The following is a 24,224-nucleotide window of genomic DNA, read 5'->3' on the forward strand; positions in this document are numbered from 1 at the left end:
TGTATATTCTTGGAAATAGGGCTGCACGGTAGTGCAGTGGTTAGCACTGTGGCCTCACAGCAAGAAGGTTCCGGGTTCGAGTCTTTCTGTGGGGAGTTTCCATGTTCTCCCTGTGTCTGCGTGGGTTCTCTCTGGTACTCCAGCTTCTTCCCACAGTCCAAAGACATGCACTTTGGGGACTAGGCTGATTGGATTCTCTAAATTGACCGTAGGTATGAATGTGAGTGTGAATGGTTGTTCGTCTCTCTATGTTGGCCCTGCGATGGACTGGCGACCTGTCCAGGGTGTACCCCGCCTCTCGCCCGTAGATGCTGGAATAGGCTCCAGCCCCCCCCCCCCCCCCGCGACCCTTACTAGTAAGGAATGAGCGGAAGACGACGATGGACGATTCTTGAAAATATCCTAAGGACTTCGCTAATATTACCACAAAGGAGTTTATTGAGGAAGAAACAATGAACAAGAACCTGTTTATGAAAAGAAATAGGTTTATTGGCACAAATGCACACAACTATTTACAATCACACAACTATGTACAACTATTTACAAACACATAACTATTTATAAAGAAAACCACACAACCTCCTGCGTGAGAAGTGCAGAATTCTATAGCACCGTAAACCGTTAGCTTGCTGCCTTGGATGTCTCCAATGTGTCTGCATTCAGTCGTCTGTAGTGTGTTGCTTTGTATTTTGGTTTGACTTCTAACTTGGACTGCAGCTTTGAACAGAGGTCAGATAGCTCCTTGCTCCGAGAGGATGGAGGTCACACAATCCATCCCGGCAAACCATCAAAAATGCCATCTTCCTCATCTGACATTAAGTACGCGGTTACGTACTTCCAAGCCCCACCTCATCATCTGCGAGCACACTCCATCTTGCTTCCAGCAGCTGGAAAACAAATCAGTAAAGACAATCAGTACTACACAATGCACTGCATGTAGACACAACACATATTAATGCACCTGAATAATAGCCACATTGACCAACAACCAATTTAACCTAACAAGTCTTACCCTCTTTCTTCTTGAACAACTCTGATCGGAGCTCCTCACAGCTTCCGCCTGCACCACCATTTCTGGCTTACTGAGCCTGGAGCTCTGACACACAGTCTCATCGTAGGTCTTACAGGAAGCTGGAAAACAATGAAATGGAAGTGGTGTGAATAAAAAACATAAAAGCCATAGTAAAATTAAACAAGGAATGAGAAACAGTAAAAGCTACTCACACACAATGTCGTCATTCTCAGTATCATGTAAATCTGGACATGCAGACAGCACTCTAAGCAAATCAGAGGTCACTGCCTCATTATGAGGCAAGGTAAATCCAAAAACAAAATGCACACTTAAGATTGCATCTATTAACGTACCTATTTCATTTTACAGAAAAATTATAGTGTAAATCTTACCCTTGCTCTTGTTCATAGCACCTACAGTTTGTCTCCGAGTTGTGTAGCAGACTCACTACTTACTGTAAATTACAAGACCCCCCCCCCCCCCCAAAATGCCACAATTTAATAAGTCCCTGACACTGGTTCTGCTCACCTTTGCTTTTACAAGGCCACTAGGCTAACTTTAGCTTGCTAAAGGCTTACGTTATGGCTACTTCAGCTGAACTAACCACCAAACACAGACTTTGTTTTAGCATAGCTAGCCACCAAACATTTCTTAGCTTTGCTAGCCACAGAACATATCTTAGTTTAGCTAGTCATCAAATATATATTACCACAATTTTGAGATTGTGCACTCCCAGTGGGCATCTGATGTCAATGCGACATCATCTTGATGTCAAACATTGATATCAAAATGAAATCATGATTTGGTCAAAAACGTAAATCAACATGATGTCAAACTTTGACATTAATTTCATTATTGTCAAATTTCTGCCAAATAATGATCAAATTGATGTTATTTTGATATTGCTTTGATGTTAAGATTCTTTTGTACTTAAGCTAAATCATGATAGTGATGTTATTTTGATGTTTCAATGTGATTCTTTAAACTTTCAGCCATACAATATGATGTCATTTTGACATCTTTTTGACATCATTTGAATGTCAATCTAGTATTGCAAGTAGAATTGCCTTACTCTAGAGTTTGTCTCACTAAAAGATCTCTATCAGGATTAAAAGATGAAGATCTTGTAATTCCAGAACAAAGCAATAAAGTAATGCTCAAGATCCTTGCAGTTTTGCAGTATTGCATGCGTTGGAGTGGCAGAGCTACATTTTCTTTTTCTACAACAGGTTCCACCTGAGAATATCTCTCAATGATCAAGCATACATGTGTGATCAAAACATTTTATTTTCTATTTTACACAATTTTGTCAATCCATCAATCAATCACAGCTGCAGGCCTGCGCCCACCCCCACCTTTTCTGTCCGGTGCTGACCACAAATATATTGCAATCCTGGACACAATAGCAGCCTCAGTAGCACCAGGCTGTGACTTCTGAATGGCGTCTGAAAAAAGCTAATTTTACAAGGGTTGAATAAAACGAGTTTTTTGATTGAGGACCAAACATTTATCAAAACAGGGTTTCCCCCAGAAGGGGGAGGGTGGGGGGGTTTCGTGATCGTTCTTCAAGCAAACAACAGCGGCTCAGCGCAGGGGACGCTAGTGGCTATAATGATCTCGAATTGAATCTGGTCCTGAGGAATTTCCACTGAAGTTGGATCAGCCTGTATTCTGAGTTTCCACTTTCATTTTGAGCAGGATTCCAAATCCAGAACCCCATGCGTTGATAACTTCATTTTACATTAAACATTCTTTTGTTATTTTACTCTCAACACATTCCCATTTGATTAATAAAGATTTTTAACTGAAACATTTCCTTAAATGACATCTAGGATGTATTATTCAAGTCGTCCCGTTATTTTCTTAGCAGTGTATTTCAACAACAGGCGATGCACAAAAAGAGATTCACAAAAGGAGATTCTACTTACCAATCATGACCTGTCAAAGGCTCATTGCTCTGAAGGCACCCTTGCCATTACCGCCATCCATATTGAGCCCCGCCATTACCCTATTTGTAAGGACTGTCCAACACATACACATCAAGGTTATTAGTTTATCATGATCAACTGCAATTTAACTGCTGCAATTTTTCTGGGATTAACTGATAAAGAACACACCTAACCTCTTCATGATGTTGCTGACATTGTCACGGATGCCACTGCCAACTATCTTGATCATTTGAGCAGTCTGAAAAAATAAGTTTCCAACATTATATTAAATATTTATAAATACACTTACAGGTGTTACCTTGAAGGGGACAACACAGATACTTGAACACACACACACAGTCATATATATTTGTATATATGTATTATGTATATATTATATATATGTATATGTATGACGTCACGGCTGACTGTGACTGACCAGATGGCGGACAAGTTGATTGTCACTGTGTGGAAACCCGGTGCTATATGACACTACGTGTCAAAATTATAAGAACCAGTTGAATAAATTGGTGTCCATTCGTTACATTCTGTCACCGATCCTAGCTAGCAGGTCGTCAAACTGGCCAGTCGTCATGCGGAAATACTGCTTGAAGCGGCGGTTATGGAGCCTCTGGAGGAGCTCGGTTTACCGAGCGGTTTAATTCACCGAGCTGAGCTCGCCTCTAGATGGTGTTGATAAACCACATACGACGGCGTTTAGTTTCCCGACGTATTTCTGCCTTTCCACAGCAGGTACAAGGCAACAATAACAATAGCGGACACACAAGGCGGTGTCGGCGCACTTAAAGCTCGGTGGAATGCCGCCGAGGTGCTGAATGCGCGCTCCCCATTCCCGACCTGCCCGTTTGGTGGCTGGCTGGCGGAACGATACAGTACCAAGGGCGCTCTCCGTTACCCGGACCGCTGGAAGTGCGCGGAATTAAAATAATCAGCTGGAATTAGCTAAAAAGCCATCAATTTGGACAACAATATAATTCGAGTGGATTAGCTAATTCTATAAAAAGTATACCACCGAGTTAGCTTAAACACAGTCGGTTATAATCGGTAACAGTTATAAAAAATCATTTGTCTTTCGTCTTTACGACACAATTTGAACGTCAATAAACACTAACGTCACTAATAACCAGAAATTGACTTCTTACTTACCAATATTTTTCCAATGAAATGGATTGCCGCAAATCGCGAGAAGAATTGGCGGGCGACAGAAGCTTAGCCAATGCGCATGCGCAAAACCACGCAAACCAGTGCAGGCACGCTGTACCCGGCTGTACCACTTTTTTTTTTTTTTTTTGGCTGTACCACTGTTCAGCCACCGATAAAGGGTATGACGTCAGCCCCGCTTCCCAGCGAAGGTCTGGTTTGTGAGCCTTAACCTGATCCCGCCCACCTGGACCATGAAAGAATATGAATGGTGTGAAAATTATATTTTCTTGTCCAAGCTGATGTGTTATTTTTGAATTTAAATGGAATATCTTTTGTCCAAAAAAAAAATCGTTACTGCCATTGAATATTTAGATTGAAAGTTTAATAGCTGCAGATCGACAGCCATCCTCCCAAAAGCAAATTAGAACCAAAGAAGCACACCCATATTTTAAGCAGTTTTATTTTGACATCAAATTCATGCGAATTTGATGTCAGGTATAAAGCAGCAACGTTAATTTGATGTGAAATATTTTGACTTACATTGTGTAGCGCAGTAACCTGATGTGGGATTGATCCCTTTGTAGGATCTTTTTCCAAAAATAAGGATGTCTTAACCTCTGCAAGCCATTTATGATAGTAGTCAAAATCTTGACTATTTATTTACGTCAAATTGACCTCAAGGTGCCCGCTGGGCTGTCTTCACTTCATATAAGTATTCTCTCTAACACAGATGTTTGACTTCATAGCAGCCAACTGGTCCTCCATAGTCAGCAAGCTGGAGTTTAACACAGCGACCTGGTCATTCGGTATAACAGTAGCAAACTTAAAGTAAGTAAACTAAGTCCTATAACAGACTGGAATGGTTATAAAACATCTCATTAGCTATTAGTTAAACAGAGGTGAGAATGCTCAGGACTCTGCTGAATAGCATAATAGCATAAATGGTCTAGAGATGTTGCCTACCTTTCATTTAACATAGATAGATATATAGAAAGACAGATAGATGCTTTGTTGGTCCCCAGTGGCAAATTTCAAGGTCCCAGTACCTCAAAAAACATCACACCTATCCTGCACATACAACCTAAACAATATTTTAAAAAAGAAGTATGTTACGCCCCTGTAAAGGGAACAATATACGAAAAACAGAGACAAAATGCTGCTTCAGTAACGTCCAGTGTTGTAATGAACCTTCCATATAAAACATAATTCTCCCAACATTATATTGCTATCAAATCATCAACTGTAATCACAATGGTTGTCAAATATTACTCAGAAAAATGAAACACTGCACTGGCAACACAAAATATCTTTATACTAACAAATAAAAATGAACAAACTGTATGTTCAAATGAACAGCAAACGATTGTTTCATTTTGAATATAAACTGACATTTTACATCTGCTTCAGTTCAAATATAAATGAAAATGATTTCACATCTGTCATGTATAGCATAACCAAATAACTTCTACAATGAATTAAAATCACTATTTTACACATGCAATATATATATATATATATATATATATATATATATATATATATATATATATATATAAATAAAAACAGGTGTACACATTTTATCATTAAATATTTCATTAAATGTCAAACATTGCACACATCACATCTAAACCTCTGAAACAACACTGTTCACACCACACAGGGCAACTAGTAAGAAAACTACACTGACAAAAGCCTAAAGCTGTTGTTCTATTCATGTGTTTCCAATAGTTGAAAAATATTAGTTTGCTTATTTAAACTAAACTTTTTAATTCATGTTTATGTCTGAAACTACTTATTTTACTTTACTTTAATGTAAACTGACAGCAGGGCACTAAACTTAAATTTTTCATTTTGGGCAATTTATTTTTATTAGGTTGAGAATAATTTGGGCATGCACATCCTTTAAAAATTTTGGCAGTAAATGCATTTCCTCCTCAAATGAACCTGAGAAGAGTAACATTGATTGGAGAGGGAATTATACAAAAACAATTTTGCATTCTGGTAAGTCTAAGACATTTCTTTTTTAAACATATATATATATTACTTATTAGGAGGTATACTTTGTCTTAAGCTAGTGGAACAATGTACAATTTATTCTGTTTTGTGGAAGTAGTTTTCAGCCTTTGGGGACAAAACACTGTGCATAGCAGAGCAGGCAGATGAAGCAGAAGCTGCACTCGGGAGAGGAGGAGTTGCTGCTGGTAAAAGGTGAAATTTTAACTCAAATAGAACAGAGACACCATAAAACATTGTTCAGTTATGATGGTAACAGTCTGTACCCAGATAACAAAATCATATTGAATCAATGTTGCGATATAGTCAGGCAGAAATATTGAAGCTACATTGATACCTGACATTGAAACCAAATTGAAAGCGCTCGTTATGATTGATGTTGAATAAATGTCAGTTTTTCAACCCCAACAGACGCTGAATCAATATTGATTCAACCATTATCTAAATGGAAGTCTACATGTAAATTTGAGATTTAAGCCATTTTTGCTCAAAATGACCTCTGCATACTTTCATTGAAGCAATGAAGAATATGAACAGATCTAAAAAAAATAAAAGATAAAAGACGAAAAAGTTTTTTTTTTATTATTCTATTTAATCATAACACACATTATATATTATATTCCTGGGGCCTCATGTATCAATACTTGCGTGGTTCTCAAACTAAAAAAAACGGCGGTCGCAAGAATCCCGAAAGTTGCGCACATAGAAAAAAATCCGCATGTAGCAATTAGTGCGAGTTCCTTGATACATCCCAAAGAGCGTGGAATTGAGCGCAGGTGTCGGAGTGACAGGACCCTCCCCTGTTATGCCCACCTACAAATACGCAAATTAATTGAAATAGGCTCCGCTGTCCTCACTCGCAAAACAATGTCAAAGAAAAAGAGGTTCACGCCCTGCAAGCTGGAGGTGCTGGTCAGGGAGGTGGAGAGACAGCAGATTCTGTTTGTCAGCCTGTCCACTGGTGTCAGTACAAAAAAAACCAAAACATTGTGAGTGGGATAAAGTGTGCGAGAGGGTGAAGCAACGCACCCCCACAGAGATGAAAAAAAAGTGGCCAGACCTGTTATTAGCTAAAGTTCCCTTCTAATCACCAGTGTTGTTTACCATCATGTTCATACATCTCAACCACTTCGAATGACGGAAAGAACGAGTCGCTACGCATGTTTGAACTTTTATGTTAGTTACTTTCAAAGTGATACAAAGCACCGTTTTCCTCACTTAACCTGCGCCAGCATAACAATGTCATAAGCTTGCACCACTGCTGGCGCTCTGAAAGATTTCCTCTCTATTTCTAATGCATGTCTGCAATTCTAACTTCCTAAACATTGCAAGCTAAACGTATGACTAAATTCAACACTGTGCATCACTAAATGCAATAACTACAGTAATCAATTGGCTTAAATCTAAATTTAAACAACAATATGGAAAATGGCACTAACAGGACGTCAAAGTGGTGGTCAAGCGGTGTACAGCTGCCCTCCGGAGGAGTGCCGGCCAGACAGGTGGGGGTCAGGGAGAGGGGCGCCTGACGGAATTTGAGCAGCAGGTGGGGGCAGTCATGGGCAGCACATCTGTGGGGGAGACTGTCGCCACCACCCATGGTGACTCCATGAGCCTGGAGGGTAAGTGGCAACTTGATTTCTTACGCAACATTTCCACATGTTTTGCCACAGATGTAAAGGCAACAAACACACAGAATCAGCTATTTAGCTAAACTAATATGTTTAATGTTTAACAGAAATTGATCCATCAGCAGGGCTGCACGGTGGTGCAGTGGTTAGCACTGTGGCCTCACAGCAAGAAGATTCCGGGTGCGAGTCCCGGCTCGGGTGCGGGATCTTTCTGAGTGGAGTTTGCATGTTCTCCCTGTGCCTGCGTGGGTTCTCTCTGGTACTCCAGCTTCCTCCCACAGTCCAAAGACATGCAATTTGGGGACTAGGCTGATTGGATTCTCTAAATTGACCGTAGGTATGAATGTGAGTGTGAATGGTTGTTTGTCTCGATGTTGGCCCTGTGATGGACTGGCGACCTGTCCAGGGTGAACCCTGCCTCTCGCCCGTAGATGCTGGGATAGGCTCCAGCCCCCCCCCCCCCCCCCGCGACCCTTACTAGTAAGGAATGAGCGGAAGATGACAATGGATGATCGGTCAGCCATGCCGCCGACGTGCAGCACCACCCCCCGCACCAGCCCGTCCGCCAGCTCAGGGCCATCCACCAGGACTAGCGGCATTCAGGCCAGCCTGTCCCCCGGCCCCAGCACCAGGCCGACAAGCAGCGGACGTTCCTCCAGCCCACCCGGACCTAGCGGCACATCCTCCGTCCCACACGGATCCAGTGGGAGGCTCCTCACACAGGCGGTCCTGCAGTCGCAGGAGGACATTATTAGGGGAATAACAGGGATCAATGAGCGGCTTGACCTCCTTCTGGAACGTTAAGTGGCCAAAATAAATTAATCTGGCTTCATGAATAGTGTAATCGCTTCTTACCCATTCACATTGTGGAAATGAAATTCTGGCGCGCGAGGACGGCTGCCCGGCCGGGATTGGCATCCATCCCTCCAGCCTCTGTGCATCGATGATCTGCACATTGATGGATTGGGATGGCCCCGGCTGAGGGTCGACTGGCTCACCCCGGAACGGTCTGCCATCTCTCTCTGGAAGGCTCTTTTGTGCCCAATGTATGTGCTGTTATCAAATAATGTCAGTTACCAAACATCGCCACAGGGTGTCGCCAACGGACCAAAGTGCAGTTAACGCAAAAATCGGTTTTCCGCCAACTTCTACAGCACCTCCAGAGTTGGCGTGAAACAGCGCAAGAATCGCCAAACTTTTCACGTTGATACATCTGAACATGAGTGTTGATCCTGGCGTACACAAGTTTTTCTTGCGTAAACCGTGATGATACATGAGGCCCCAGCTCTGTCATCCCCAAAACCATTTTGCAAAAAAAAAGAGTGATGAAAACTAGCATGTTTACAGTTTTGTGAGTTAATCATGTTTTTAACATGAAGTTGTATGACATCCTCACCAGCATCCCTCATCTCACAACATTCAGAAAGAAATAAACCTCTGGCATCGTCCTCAGTCATCCTCACATATTTTGCAGCTCTCCCGGAGCACATTAAAAGGTGAGGAGAGGAGCTGGTGTGATTGGTGGAAGTTGAACTCAGCTGTGTTAAACCCACTCCATGCCTTCTCTCCTCCCTCTTTCTGACGTGCGGCAGTGGGAGGGACTGGGATGGGAAGGGGGTGAACTTGTGCCTTGTCTGCGACGGGCTGCCAGCGAGGCACAAATTTAGAGCCCATATTGTTCTGTTTGAAATATAACACTCTATCTCAGTGACACCAGCAACAAGTCGGAAATACTTTCTGCAACACTGAAACCAGACCAGAACTTCCACCACGTGACACAGTGGGGGTGTGGGGGGATTGCAAAAAAATTGCATGCCAGGGAGTTGGTCAAGGCAGTTGACATCATCCTCCTTATGATGGAGTCTGATGAGGTTCCCTCAACCAAAGCCAAGCGAGCAATCTAGAGGAGGGAGGAAGAGAGGTGTAGAGAGACAGAGAGAGAGAAGCGGTTGTCATCATGATGCTGCCTAAACAGAAATATTTCATTTTTGCTTCAAGAATCACTTTATCATCAAATTGTTGCCCTCTCAATCACAATAGAAATTTTGACAGGGAGGGACAATACACAAATAAGCATTGCACCATTGTCCCTAGGCAGGTAAGAAACAAATTGATTCACGACGTACCCAGAGATTCCCACCCCTATCTTATACTGTGCTGTGTTAAATGAATGGTTCCCCATGTATGTTTTTTTTTTTTTATTATGAGGTATTATGTATATTGCACTTCAGTTTGTCAATTAAATTACCATTCTTTGACGAAATTATTCATTCTTCAGTGATGATTCTGCCTCATTGAAGTCGTCTTCATTCACAGTTGGCAAGCCAATGGGAGTCATTTCAAGGATTGTGTCTGGCGTTGGTCCCCTGTGACTACCTGGAGCAATTCTGGCATCTGCTCTTTCACTTTTGATGAACTGCAATCTCTTGACATTTCCTTTACTAACACGAGTACTTCAGCGAGCATTGTAGTCATCTTCTTGATAGAAAGGTCTTTAAGAAAAAAAAGTTAGTAAGGGAGAAATTAAAACTTGCAAATTACAAAGGAATTACACAATTTTTTTTTTCAAAAGCTGCCTGGTTTACTGACTGTGACCTTGACCTTGCATCTGTGTGCTTACACCTAGTATAAAACAAGCATCCACATACCTTAATCACTGCACACATCAAAAGGTATTATTTTACTTCAAATCTGCAATGGCCACCCACATGTAATCCCCATCCAAGCCCAATTTAGCTTAAATCATACAAAACATTTCTATGAATATTTTTTTTCCCTCTAAAAATATCTGGAGGTAGAAAAAAAGGTTCTAACAGATACACAAAATCAGACTGATTTAATTTGTTGAAATACATTTATTTTACATGCTTTAAATAAATAAATTATGGTTATTAGTTAGCAGTGCAATCACATACCATGTTGTGGATGTTGAGGGTGACTGTGGGATATGTATTGCCTCAAACTGGATCCTGCTATATCTGTTGGGACACACACACACACACACACTTTTGGCTACACAAACAACAACAAAAACAGGTGTTAAAGTTGGTATCATCTGAGTGCAGTTTCATAGCAGAACTTCCTTGCTGTGGGACCTGCAGCTCAATGGTATTGCCTAGGACTACAGCCTGCTGAAACACACGACAGAAAACATCCACTTCACACCCATAGTTTTGACACATTTGATAGGATACATTCTAGTGAAATGTAATGATGGTATGAAAAATAGATTGTATAGCCACTCACTTTGATCAGGCACTGACTGCATACCGTAATGTACTCGAAAGAAGTCTAGAGGAAGAAAAACTTAAGCTGTAACATGTACAGTGTCAAAAAAACAGGACTGATTTAATACAATATTTTGTATGCTGTCTATTAACAAATTGTTGTTATTGGTATAGAATGCAATAGCCTACCATTTTGTGGGTATTGAGGTTCAAAAGGGGAGGTGCCCTCCATCTTGGGGTAAGATCCTAGTATCCCTGCTGAGGCACACAGGGGGGAATGTGCAGCACAGTAAGGGTTATCGGCATATGATATGAGAAGAGCAGGGGAGAAAGAGAAGCAGGGGAATAGATCTGCACTGTAAACACAAACATTCATATTACTCGGAAGTATTGTGTTGAACTAACTCACTTTTTGGTGACTTGTTATAAACACTCATTATAAACAAGTTGTTAATAATTATTGATGAAGAAATTAAATTACTCAGTTGTCTTGAGTTTACATGTTTTAAACAAATTAAGTATTTAGAACTTGTGGATTTTTTGGTAGTGAAATGCTATATATTCCATTCAAACTGCAAATTTCTTGTTGTTTTCCTATTACTTGTTACTCTAAATTTTGAAAAATCCCAATTTCATTATTTTCCTGTTTTCAAAGCTTTGTACCCATTTATACCAATTGTTAAATTGAGGCCAGAAATGTTAGTTCCAGTAGAACTCTATAATATACCCTTTTACACACAAAAAGCTGAAGGTACACTTTACTCTCCCGTTTGTTTGTAGCCCTTACAGTTTTCAGTTTGTAACACTAGTTTTATTTAAAAGGATGTCTTCATACTTTACTGATTGGCCTTCTTCCTCCCCCCACCCCTAAATCTCCCCCCTTGTTTTCTGCAGGTATTTGCGGAGTTCACTAGACTTGCCAGTAAGAATCCTGAAGTTCTTTGAGGCTTTGGACCAGTACACCCCTCGCTTTTTTGAACTCTTCAAGTCGAAAAAAGGAGCTATTGGGAGAAAACTTACAGAGTTAATGCAGGGCACAAACTTGATGGTAAGTTTAAGTACTAAGTTAAAGCCATGTGTGGAGGTCCTCAGCTGCCAAGTGATCATTGATCCCTTTGTCAAACCCGCAAGATGTGACTGTGCTGCGCTCCATTGTGCTCCAAGGGAAGTTTTATTATTTTTATCAGATAATTTGTTTTGTTGCAGTTTCAGAATGTGATACGTACTGAAAATTATAAGTTCATCTTTTTGAATGCCCGAGCACTGGTTTCTTTGTTGCATGGTCATCATTTGAAGGTTTATTCTTGGATATCTAGATCATGACTCTTGATCATCTCTAAATTGTATACAAAGTAATTTGTGCATGAAGTTACTTTACACATGCACATACTAATAACTAAAAACCAACATTAATTCTAAATATTTAACAGGACAATTTTTAATTCAGAATTAAAATTATAAGCTTGTGCCTTGACTTTTCTTAAATATACGTTCTGTTTGTTTTCTGAAGCTTCTAAGGTTGTCTCATGAAGCACTAAAGATTTCTGAGCATTTATCTCTGTAACTGCAGTTGCCATCACACAAACTGCTGTAGAATGAGACATTTGGCAGAGGGGATTTTCCTGCTGCGAATGTACCTTTTTAATCTTTTGGCTTTGATAAAAATAAATAGATAAAATATACGAGACGATCTGATGATGAATTTTAATCACTTTTATGCAACATCGAACAAAGTTGAGTAAAAACCAGTCCACACTTCATCTCATGGACATTACACAAGTTAAAAGGAAGCGTCCGAAAGTCGAGCGAGGGAGAGGTATACAAGAAAGAGACAGAGGGAGAGAGGGATAGAAAGAGGGAGACAGAATTATACGGGAGAGAGGGATATAGACAGAGGTATAGAAAGAGGGAGACAGAAGTATACAGGAGAGAGGGATATAGACAGAGGGATAGAAAAAGGGAGACAGAAGTATACAGGAGAGAAGGATACAGACAGAGGGATAGAAAGAGGGAGACAGAAGTGTACAGGAGAGAGGGATATAGACAGAGGGATAGAAAGAGGGAGACAGAAGTGTACAGGAGAAATATAATATATAGAATTTAAAAAATGTATATGTATATATGTGTGTAAATATGTATATATATATATATGTATTTATGTATATGTGTGCATATGTTTATGTATATATACATGTATAGAGTATATATATATAGTTACAGGCATCAGTAAAACAGGAGTTAGTGCAAAATAAACAGACTATGCAAACAAAATAGGACCTCCTCACTTGCAAGGTTTGCCGTCACCAACCTGTGCGTGGGGAGCTGAGCTGTCACGTTTCGAGCTTTTTTCCAAGGTGCGCTCTCCACTGTGCTGATCCTGGTCATTTCCCTGGTCCTAGTGTTAAACTACTTAAGCTCTTGATTAGTCCTTATATCACATCGAATACTCATGTTTTTCCACAGGACTCAAGTGACCAGACCCTGGTATCTCTAACAGTTGGTGTTGTGACTGCTGTCATGTCATGGAGGACATTAAGGACTTACCCCAGGCAGTTTGCCTTGTCTTTGGTCTGACCTATGCGCTACATTTAAACTACCCAAAATGCATGACAAACACACACAACTTTATTCAAAAAGTGATGCTTGGGTTGGGCTCCAAGACACTATCTCCAAAACTTCTCACACTGAAAAACTATCTTCATTGCTAAGTCAGAGTCATCCTGTTTGGTTGGGGAACTGATTGAAAACATTCAGTTTACTTCTAAATTTATGTAATTTTGTAATTTGTCTGTTGTTGTAGTTAAAAACACTGAAAATATTTGATACTTCACCATTAAGTTTTACAGTTAGAAAGGAAATGATGTATGGTCACAGTCTGTGGGGGACCACTTGTTGACCTTTTAAGGCAGTTATTGATTGCTGGCTTGATTGTATGGTTTCACCTACCTTTATTCTATTTTATTTTCTATATGTGTACAAAACATATTGACTGTTAATCTGCAGTTAGATTCATTTTTTGTGTTTGACTACATTTTGTGTGTTTGATTAAGCTTTTTGTATTATGCACTTTGGAAACTGAAGGTCACTGGCCTGTTTTGGGTGCCTCTGAAAATTTTCTGTTACTCCATGATTATTTCTTCCAAGGCACTTAACCGTAGTAGCTCTTTGAAACATTCTGATAAGGAAAGGTTGACTTTTTACCAGGTTGAGAAACATTTCACTGTCTAGCAGCGGCCTTATGTTATTACATTTGTGGAAATAAATGTTTTATGGCAGCTGCATGAATTGAAGACTGTTCTCATTCTCTTGTTTTAAGTGTGTTTGCAGGTGCAGATAATGTTTTAAAGTCTTGCATGTTAGATTTTTACTGCATGGCAATCAAATAAGATCTACTAAACATTAGGTGTAAAGGCAAAAAACATATTAAACACTAAAAGGAATAAAGTTCTAGTACTGCACACTCAGACTACAAAGTGAGGTTGGTATTGAACACTCAAAGTAATTAATTGAAAGTTAGTATTGCAGACTCAAAACAAATAAGTTAGCACTATAATTACATACTCAACATAATTAATTCAAAATTAGTATTGCAGACTGAAAACAATCAAGTTAGCATTAGGATTAGATACTCAAAATAATTAAGTTGTTGGTAGTACTGTGCACTCAATATTAACAGCTTGTTTAAACATAAGGAGTTCAAGTTAAATTAACTTAATGTTTGTAAGGCAACAAGTTTCCATATTTTTTTTAAGTAAACTGAACTTGTTGTTTCTCACAGTGTGGGTGCTTCCACTGATATGCATACACATTTTAATTCATGCTCTCTGTAATGCGAACAATCTCTTCACAAAACCATAAACACATGAGCTCACTTACTGATATTTAGATCAGAGGAGATTGAGTCATCCAGGGAGCTGCCATCACCATCTAAACTGTCTAGGATGAAAACCACCAAAGAAAATAATTGCACTTCACATTCAAAGTGTGCACAAAAATGCAAATTCATTGACATTCATATTCACTATAAAAGTAACAGGTCAATATTTTTCAATTCCATGTGACACTTGGAAAGATGCAGTATATATTGTAATACCTATTAAAATCCTACCAGAGTGAACTGTTTCTGGTACACTGTCACATGCTAAGTAGAAAAAAATCTGTATCTGAACCTTAAAGACTGCATTGCCAGTGATGTTGTGCTGCTAGCTTGTAGGTTTTGTCACATCTTGCACAACTTCCAATCAATTTGTTAATCTGATGTCTTTTTCCAATAAAACCAACATACTTCTCCTTACATGCTATGAGGACCTCACAGAGCGGAACTGGCTGGATTTCGGCATCTCGACTGAGAAAAAAATTGGTAAAAGTTATTTGGAAGTAATTTTTTGGCCAAATTGCACAACTGTGCAAAAGCCTTGTGTTGTATTAGGTTTTCATTGGCACAATGACACAGGTGCAACTTTTAACAATTTTTATCACAGGTCTATTGCACAGAATTGCATAAAACTGTAAATGTGTTGAAACTGTGCATAGTAAATGTATATCCATGCTTTTGTGTCAATACCTGGGACACCCACATCAGGTGATCTTTTAGTATGTGGAAAGAAACATACATTGAAGAAAAATGTTTCTGGCTTTGGTTTATTCACAAAGTCGATAATGACTATATCACCAATAGTTTGTCAACACCCTAACAATAGCAAAACAGTAATTAGTCTGGAGTCGCTGTATCAGCTCAGCTTTGTGGTTTACTGTATCGAATTGAGACACCAATGTATACACACAATGGATTCAAGTCATGTATTCATATTTTTAAAAATACCAACACACATTAATATGCGTTCCATGGGGACATAGGTACAAATAACCGTACTCCAAGTTTTCCATTTACCTTGATCTTCTATTCTCTTGGACTTCCACTTCCTCCTCAGATTCTAATGCAGAAGATGGACACACTGTTGAGTTGTACTTCGTTTCTAGTCTTTTCGCCTCATCAAAGGTAGCTGGCAGAAAAAAGAGGGAAAATAACACTTTTTTTAAAATAATTAAACAACATTGATGCATTTTGTTAGTAAATGTGTTGTATGTTATGAGCATAATTTAAATTAAACATTTGAATGTACATGTGTGTTGCACTTTTATCTTACCACATGTAACAAGGAGGCAGACCTCTTCTACAAAGTCCATTTGCCATTGGGTTGGATTCTGTCTCTTAGTGCCTTTGCCAATTTAATGTTTTTGGGGGGCCACGAAAGTGTCTTCTTTTCCGTTTCATACCAACTTGCCACAACCACTGCTGTGTCACCATTTGGAACTGCACTACCAACCACACTTCACCATCCTCACCATTCATCTGGGGACTTCTATAACACAAATTACGAAGCTTGCTGCCCTTTGTCATGATCTACATTGCATTATGAATAAGTGGAATTGCAATGGCACAGACTCCATCTTCATACAATAGACATTTGTGCTTGACATAGCAAAGTTCACCAATTCCTAAATCCTCATGCAGCCTGCTGACCCATCCATCCATCGTCATCTTCTGCTTATTCCTACACATTAAGGGTCGCGGGGGGGCTGGAGCCTATCCCAGCGTCAACGGGCGAGAGGCGGGGTACACCCTGGACAGGTCGCCAGTCCATTGCAGGGCCAACATAGAGAGACGAACAACCATTCACACTCACAGTCATACCTACGGTCAACTTAGAGTATTCAATCAGCCTAGTCCCCAATTGCATGTTTTTGGACTGTGGGAGGAAGCCGGAGTACCCGGAGAGAACCCACGCAGACACGGGGAGAACATGCAAACTCAACATATAAACAACACCCCGTGCCCGAGCCGGGACTCGAACCCCGAACCTTCTTGTTGTGAGGCCACAGTGCTAACCACTGCACCACCGTGCAGCCCGCCTGCTGGTCTACTTACATGTGAAATTTCAGACAACCTTTTGATCACCTGCTGCAGAAGCTGATGTGGCTTGCGCAGAAGATGCTTAATTTGTCCAAGACAGTTCTCCAAAGGGAACCCTGAGATGTTATCTCGTGGGCCAAAACGCCTGTATTCCTCAGCCAAATGAATAAGCTGATGTACATTGTACACTATTCCCTCTTTTCCATACAACCTCCCAAAAATGTTCAGCAAAAGAAACCATAAGCTTGTGTGCAAAGGCCAACATGTCATCTGAAATACCAGGGGACAGCAACAAGTACATACCAACAGGAAACAGCATGAAGTTGTCATACAACTCATTAGGAAGGGAATCCTTCAAAACTATAGAACCCCAATACAACATAAATAAGGATTGCAGCTAAGTTGCCTTCCAGCAATCTAGCTCTGACAGTCCCCTTGGTTTCCAGTTAAATTCACAAGGCATACAAGACTGAATCATTTGCAATTTTCTAGAAAAGGCAGCAACAGTTTGAGAGGGAAGCTTTTTGGTCAGATTTCTGCCCTTTAACCACATATTGAGCAGTTTCCGTGTCACTCCGAGACAGCAGAGATGCATGTAGTCAATCGGGAACATAGAAACCGTTTTAACTACACCAGCTAAAGGGCTTAGTGTGTTCTCTTGGTGATGTTCAGGATCTACCATGTCAGTGAAACTTGAGTCTGTCCTGAGCCTAACATCAGTTTCAGGATATGTCATTTTATTTCTCCACACACCCTCTTGAAAGCGCTTGTTACACCCTGAATATCCATTATAGGCCTTAGTTCACTTGATAAAAGCTCTAGCTGGAGCACCACAAATGAAGGAGGATACCTGTACTTTAAAATGTTTGTCACAATAAATAATGCCATTGGCAAGTAAACTCTTGAGATCTTTGACAAATTGATGGAGGGACTCAACCACACTCTTCGACTTTCTTATCCCACAATAGATTCCTACCACAAACGGCGTCTTGGTGTAATCGCATGAAAGGCATGCAAGTATAGTACAAAATTGTAGTTTCGAACTTTTGAATAAAGGCAAACCATCTACCGTTAAGGGAAAACAGGTCGAAACCTAAATTCCCGTTATTAGGAAAGACACAACACGAACTAATTCAGCTTTGTACAAAGGGCACCCTGTCTCAGTGGCTTCCCGAGAGAGAGTCCGCCGAGACAGTTCCTTGCTTCTTTATTATACTGATAATACAGATACATGGGAGTGTGGATGGGTGCTCATATCAAGGCAGGTGCGTTCTCATGATGATAACAGTGTGACCTTGAATGAACTTCTATTTGAACATAGTGTGACAATAAAACATTATTTCCTTTTATCATCTACATTGAACTGTAAACTGAGTGTAGTTAGAGTTGCTGGTAATTTCAAACATGCCAACTTAGAAAATATTCCTTTTTAACCCAAAATGGTAGTGCTTGTCCCTTTCTATTTTTGTGGTAGAGACATGTGCTTGTGTTCCAAGTAATGTCTTTCCATCTTTGGGGTGGGTGGGGTGATTTATCTTTAAAATAGACAGCAAGGCCAACAGCACAACAAGAGACACTGAGTATGATGTTGCCCAGTACTTTAAACTTCTTATAAGTAAATCCTCATTCGGCTTGTCACTGTCATTATCACTGTCATTGTCTGTGTCTTTTGAGATTCTCTTGTTTTGGTCAAGTTTCATTTTCAAAACCATCCTCTGATGCAGGCAAGGTTGTGTTTAACAAAAGGATGGATGCTGATGGTAAATTATCTTACAAGCCCACAGAAGAGACTGTGGTGGGAAGATCTTTTCTCACTAAACCATCTAGCAGGTATTCAGAAGACGCTTACAAAGGAAGATTTGTACCTTCATTACAGTGAAGGTTTGCACTTGAATCGGCAGTGCTTAAATCATGGAGCCTATCCCTGCAGCTATGGGCAAGAGGCGGGGTACACCCTGGACAGGTCGCCAGTCCATCGCAGGACCAACATATATAGACAGAAAACCAATCACATTCATAGTCATACCTACAGTCAATTTAGAGTATCTATCAGCCTAGTCCCCAATTGCATGTCTTTGGATGGTGGGAAGAAGCCTGAGTACCCCGAGAGAACCAACGCAGGCACAGGGAGAACCTGCAAACTCTACACAGAAAGAACCTGCGCCCGAGCCGGGACTCAAACCCGGAACCTTCTCGCTGAGAGGCAACAGAGCTAACCACTGCATCACCGTGCCGCCTTACTCTAAAACATGCTTAAATTAAAATGTAAGACACCCCCACCCTCTCATTACATGGTCTCACCCACCTCAGTGCATCGAAACTGGATCTGTGAAACAATATTGAATCAGTGTTGGTATTTCAATTTACAATGTATAACAATCATACAATGTTGATTCAATGATATATTTTCAACATTTAAGGATTAGAAGGTTGATGAACAGTTGATTTTTCAACCTTAACCAGAATTTGACCTTTTTTAACCATAACTCAACATTGATTTAAGATCTTTTGCTATCTGGGTACCTAATCGGAAACTTGTATGAGTGTGTTAGCACTGAAACCTACAGTATGAGGGGCCTTCAGGGACATTATTCAGAAATACCTTTCACACACACAACTGAAATGTTACACTCTCATAATACACACTACTGAAATGCTCTCACACACACACAACTGAAACGTTCTCACACACAACTGAAACATTCACACACACACAACTGAAAGATCTCACACACACAACTGAAACGCTCTCACACACACTACTGAAACGCTCTTACACACACAACTGAAATGCTGTTCACACAATTGACATTTCAGTGCAACAGGAAGGTGGGTCAAAAGAGGAAGTTTGGATTTTGCGGACACAAATGGTGCTTCATGCTACATGGTGGATAATCACTGGAGGGAACGCCGTGAAGAGAGTAAAGTGATGGTGTTTATAATGAATCTTTATCCATTTGTCTTTGTTTTTTTGTGCAAACTTCATTTTATGAGGTGAAAGGGAACTAAGAGGATGTGATAAAAAAATTTTTTACAAGCGTATTGCAATATATTGATTCGCCTCAGAGAAATGAGCCCAACAATTGTTAAATATCTCGATAGCTGAAGGCCTAAAATTATATTGTACATACACACATACATGAAAATACACATATAAACATATTTATTCGGCTTTCCCTCTAAAGTGCTTGTCTCAATAGTAGTTTCTTTATAATAAAATGTATCATTTCTGAACCGAATAGCAAGGACTCAAGTTACGTACCTTCTACATCTTGAAGATAGTCTCTCCAAAAGGGAATTACCACTTCTTCTGCAACTCTTTTGTTGCTCCATTGTGGTGACGGACGAATGGTGAAAAGATCATCCAACTGGTCAGCAGTCAGCACACTTGGCTCATAGCAGAAAAGGAGGCAAAAGCTGTCTGGATGTTTTTGGATTTTCTCAAGAACCCCCAGAGTTTTCAGGCCTTCGCAGAATCTGCAACAAACAAACAAACAAAACCAATGGTATTTGTTGAATTCATTAAGAATTTTTCCTGCTAAACCTTGACATTGTCAATTTGTTACAGGAATGTAGTCTGTGTTTGGATTAAACTGACTTTGAGCAAACATTGAATACCTTTGGAATGGACCTTGAACTCTGTGGATGACCTGAAACATGATAATATCTTGAACCAGCAGATCCCTGTCTCTGATTGACCGAAGAGGCCTTAGACATCCTGCACTGACAGACAGACAGACAGACAGATTACTTTATTAATCCCTTTTGGATGTTCCGCCAGGGAAATTGCAATTGTCTGGATGGAAATTGGCCAAGTAGTCAAGCAGAGGTGCCTTCGCCTTCTCAAGGTCCTCAATGGTTGTGCTTTCAGATACCTGGGATCATGAGGAGCAGCATATTGGCTTGTTATTGAAGCTAGTTATTAGTTAACAAATTATTGGCAGGGGCTAGCCCTTTAGCAGAAACATGAGTAATATTAAATTAACAGTATATGGCACATACACCAAAATCTACTTTGATCGGGTGGTCCTCATAAATGTAGGGACTGTGCATGAAAGAAAATAGTGAGAGACAACCAAGACAACTCTGCTTAACACAGAATACAGGAGTTACACATTGGGCCTCACAAGAGTGAACCTGCAGTTCCTGTCATGGTGAAAAAAAGAAGCAAAAAAATAAGTGGCATCAGCTATAGCTTCTGGGACAGGATTTGGTGTAACATCAATCAGCAATGAATATACCACTGGTGAGAGGATGTTTGGTGGTGGACCACCATGTACCAAACTTATGGCAATGGCTCTGCCTGATATATAGTACCAGTCCTCTCATAGAGCTGCAAAACAATAGAATAAGATGAAATTTAATAATGCAAAAAAACCAAACAAATCCATGCATAACATTCAGACTAACTTGTTAAATCAAAGGCTAACCTAAATCATAAATCAGTCCAAAACTGATGAAGTTGCATGTAAAAGTTAAAATATCAGGGCTTCATCATCATTATTATCATTATTATTGTTGTTTTAATATACAAAGAAGATTAGTACCGGTACTAATGACAGCCAAGTTTTTGCTGTTTTCTTTTCCCTCAAACATGGGGGACTTTGCAATGCTTTCTAATAGGAGCCTTAAGAATTCCCTCCTTGGACCTCCTAAATCAACTCCTTCCTCATTCTTCCCCATGTCATCAGAGAATTTTACCGACATCATCAGGTGGGGCTCATAGGACAATCTCTTGAATCCCCAAATGGCTCCCTCCCAGATGGCAGATCTATTTATGTTAAATCTGCATTGCTGATTTATGTCGATTTTGCTGGCCAGTTCCAACAGTATCTCGTTAACCAGAACATTTTCTACTCTAAGAAAAACATTAAAAAAATAACCATGATCAGAAACAGAAAGATTTTACATAATATTTAACAATCTGTATTTGGTGAAATTATTTCTTGCAACCAAGCAATTAGTTTAAAATCAATTTCTCCTACAGTAAAGAAATACAACTAGTTAGTTTTTAATTGTTCAATTACCAATATCATGTAATGGCCAGACAGTCTATCAATGATCAGATCATCCTTATCATCCATTTTTCTCAAATCTGTTTGCACAACTCTCATGTGACTCTCCATACTGGCAATTATATCCTGCTTTAATCCTTCATCTTCAGAACTATCATCATAAATGGTTGCAACGAGTGTTAAATAAGAAGAATAGTTGTCCTCATTAAGACAGCTTGTTTCATTATGTCTTGCAAGGCAGACTTCATCTGGACCACTTATGTCTTTTGTACTGGTTGTGCCAGGACCACCATCAGGACCACTAATGCCAGAAATACCATCACTTCCTGCAGAGCACTTTCCATCAGGATCACTAATTCCTCTTTTGCTGCTTGTCCCAGGAACACCTGTCAGACCACTGGTACCAGGAATACCATCACTTCCTGCAGAGTACTTTCCATCAGGATCACTGATTCCTCTTTTGCTGCTTGTCCCAGGAAAACCTTTCAGACCACTGGTACCAGGAATACCATCACTTCCTGCAAGGCACCCTCCATCAGGACCACTTGTATCAGGATTCCAGTTATTTATTTCCTCACTATTGGGCTGGTGTAAACGCAATCTTCATCCTAATTGCTAATGCAAAACAATTGCCCTTGTAGTCATTTTTGACCCTGAATGGATACTATTGGACGAAAATTGGGTATCGTCATCACTGTCATCCTGAAACAGACAAGAAGACATGCATACATACATACATGGTCTATAGATGTGTGTGAGTGAGTTTGTGTGCGTGTGTGTGTGTGTGTATGTGTGTGTGCATGCGCATGCATACTTACCAAAAGCCTCCCTGATGGTTTCACATAAAGAGCTTTAGTTTTATACACCTTATGGATAAGGACTCCATTCAGATCCTGACCATTTTGGAGCTTAGGGCACACCAGTTTATTGCCACAAGCCATGAGAAATTGGAGGCTACAAAAAGATGGGGAACAAAGGAAATGTCTTAATCTAGCAAAATAACATGCTATACACTCGTTTTAAGAGATAGAATATCAGTGTGTGTCAGTGTGCGCAGACATGTATCCCCCGTGTCCCTTGACTTAACAGACATGTGACCAAAAATTATCCTAAAGTAAAAATGATAGTATGCCATTACATAGATACAGAGTTATCATTGTACTTACAATATACTCTTAGCGTGATATTTTTTCTCTTTATTGATACATAGAGCTAGAGGATTTACCTGACATCTTCCAGAATACGCTCAACAAATCCATCCCTGATGTGTTGTATTACAGCCTGGTGGTCCCAGACCTTCTGGAACTCAAAGGCACTGAGGATGTGTCCATGTTTGTGCAGCCATACTTTTGTGCCTTGTTTACAGACAACTGCCCATGATGGATTGGGGAGTAGTATTACATCTTTGTTGAAATGGTCATGCTGTTGTAAATAGGCTCTGAAATAATAACAAAAGGACATCAGATTGACTGTAAACAGACAGTGCAAGTCAAACTGCCACAGCTGGTACAATTCAGAGACAATGGTATCAGTGCATCACACACAACTTGCTAACGGATGGGCAACTTCACAGTTAACAGTCTGTAAACGAGCATTGGTTATCGTCAGAAAAAAAAATCTGAATAGCCTCGCTAGTTAGAATGGTGACGTGGGGTAAATATCCATCTCACCTTCTTCTCGGTGTACCAGCTGTCCATGAGCCGAAACTCTGCTGAGCTTGATAACGTGGCACGGAGTTTCAGACCGGGCCAACAGCTGGTTGTGGAGCCGCGCCGCTGCGGCCGCGGGATGGGAATAGTGTTGTAAGTCGACTCTCCACAGTATCGGCACTTGAGGCAGCGTGAGACTGTTGCCCGCTTGCTGTTGCATTTGACAATGTTCGAGTTGTCTCCGCCGATGCTGTTAAGCAATGCGGCCGAAAAAGCCACTGCTGCACCCCAGAAAGACTATGAAGATCGGAAATTGGAATGTCAGAACACTGTACGCAAGCGGCAATATAGCACTGGCAGCAAAAGAAATGACCACCAAAGGAATCGACATCATGGCCATCAGCAAATCACACTGGACAGGACAAGGAAAAGTGGCACTGGCAGAAGGAGAAACCATCATTTACTCTGGAAGAGACGACGACAACCACAGGCAAGGCGTAGGCATGCTAATGTCAAAAACCTCAGCAAGAGCACTGATAGATTGGACACCTGTCAACGAAAGAATCATTCAAGCCAGGTACCATTCCCACCATATCAAACTGACTCTTATACACACCTACGCACCAACAGAAGATGCAGAAGAACAAGCAAAGGATGAATTTTACATGAGA

General features: G+C 40.3%; 2 long non-coding RNA genes across 3 annotated transcripts; both read right to left on the reverse strand.

Annotated features, from left to right (window-relative positions):
- Positions 1-473: 473 nt before the first annotated feature.
- On the reverse strand, positions 474-4,171 carry LOC147258449 (uncharacterized). Of its 2 annotated transcripts, XR_015116765.1 has the most exons (6): positions 4,108-4,171; positions 3,135-3,199; positions 2,941-3,033; positions 1,225-1,277; positions 1,013-1,131; positions 474-887 (listed from the first exon to the last, which is right to left on the reverse strand). It is a non-coding gene; the product is annotated as an uncharacterized LOC147258449 (long non-coding RNA). The 2 variants fall into 2 exon arrangements; XR_015116764.1 differs by lacking the exon at positions 1,225-1,277.
- Positions 4,172-14,888: 10,717 nt separating this feature from the next.
- LOC147258450 (uncharacterized) lies at positions 14,889-20,286 on the reverse strand. Its single transcript, XR_015116766.1, has 3 exons — positions 20,152-20,286; positions 15,867-15,978; positions 14,889-14,911 (listed from the first exon to the last, which is right to left on the reverse strand). It is a non-coding gene; the product is annotated as an uncharacterized LOC147258450 (long non-coding RNA).
- Positions 20,287-24,224: the final 3,938 nt, after the last annotated feature.

Source organism: Aulostomus chinensis, chromosome 7, assembly GCF_037954235.1.
Source record: "Aulostomus chinensis isolate RoL2024-O1b breed Wild chromosome 7, RoL_Achi_v1.0, whole genome shotgun sequence".
In the NCBI taxonomy this organism is placed as follows: Eukaryota; Metazoa; Chordata; class Actinopteri; order Syngnathiformes; family Aulostomidae; genus Aulostomus; species Aulostomus chinensis.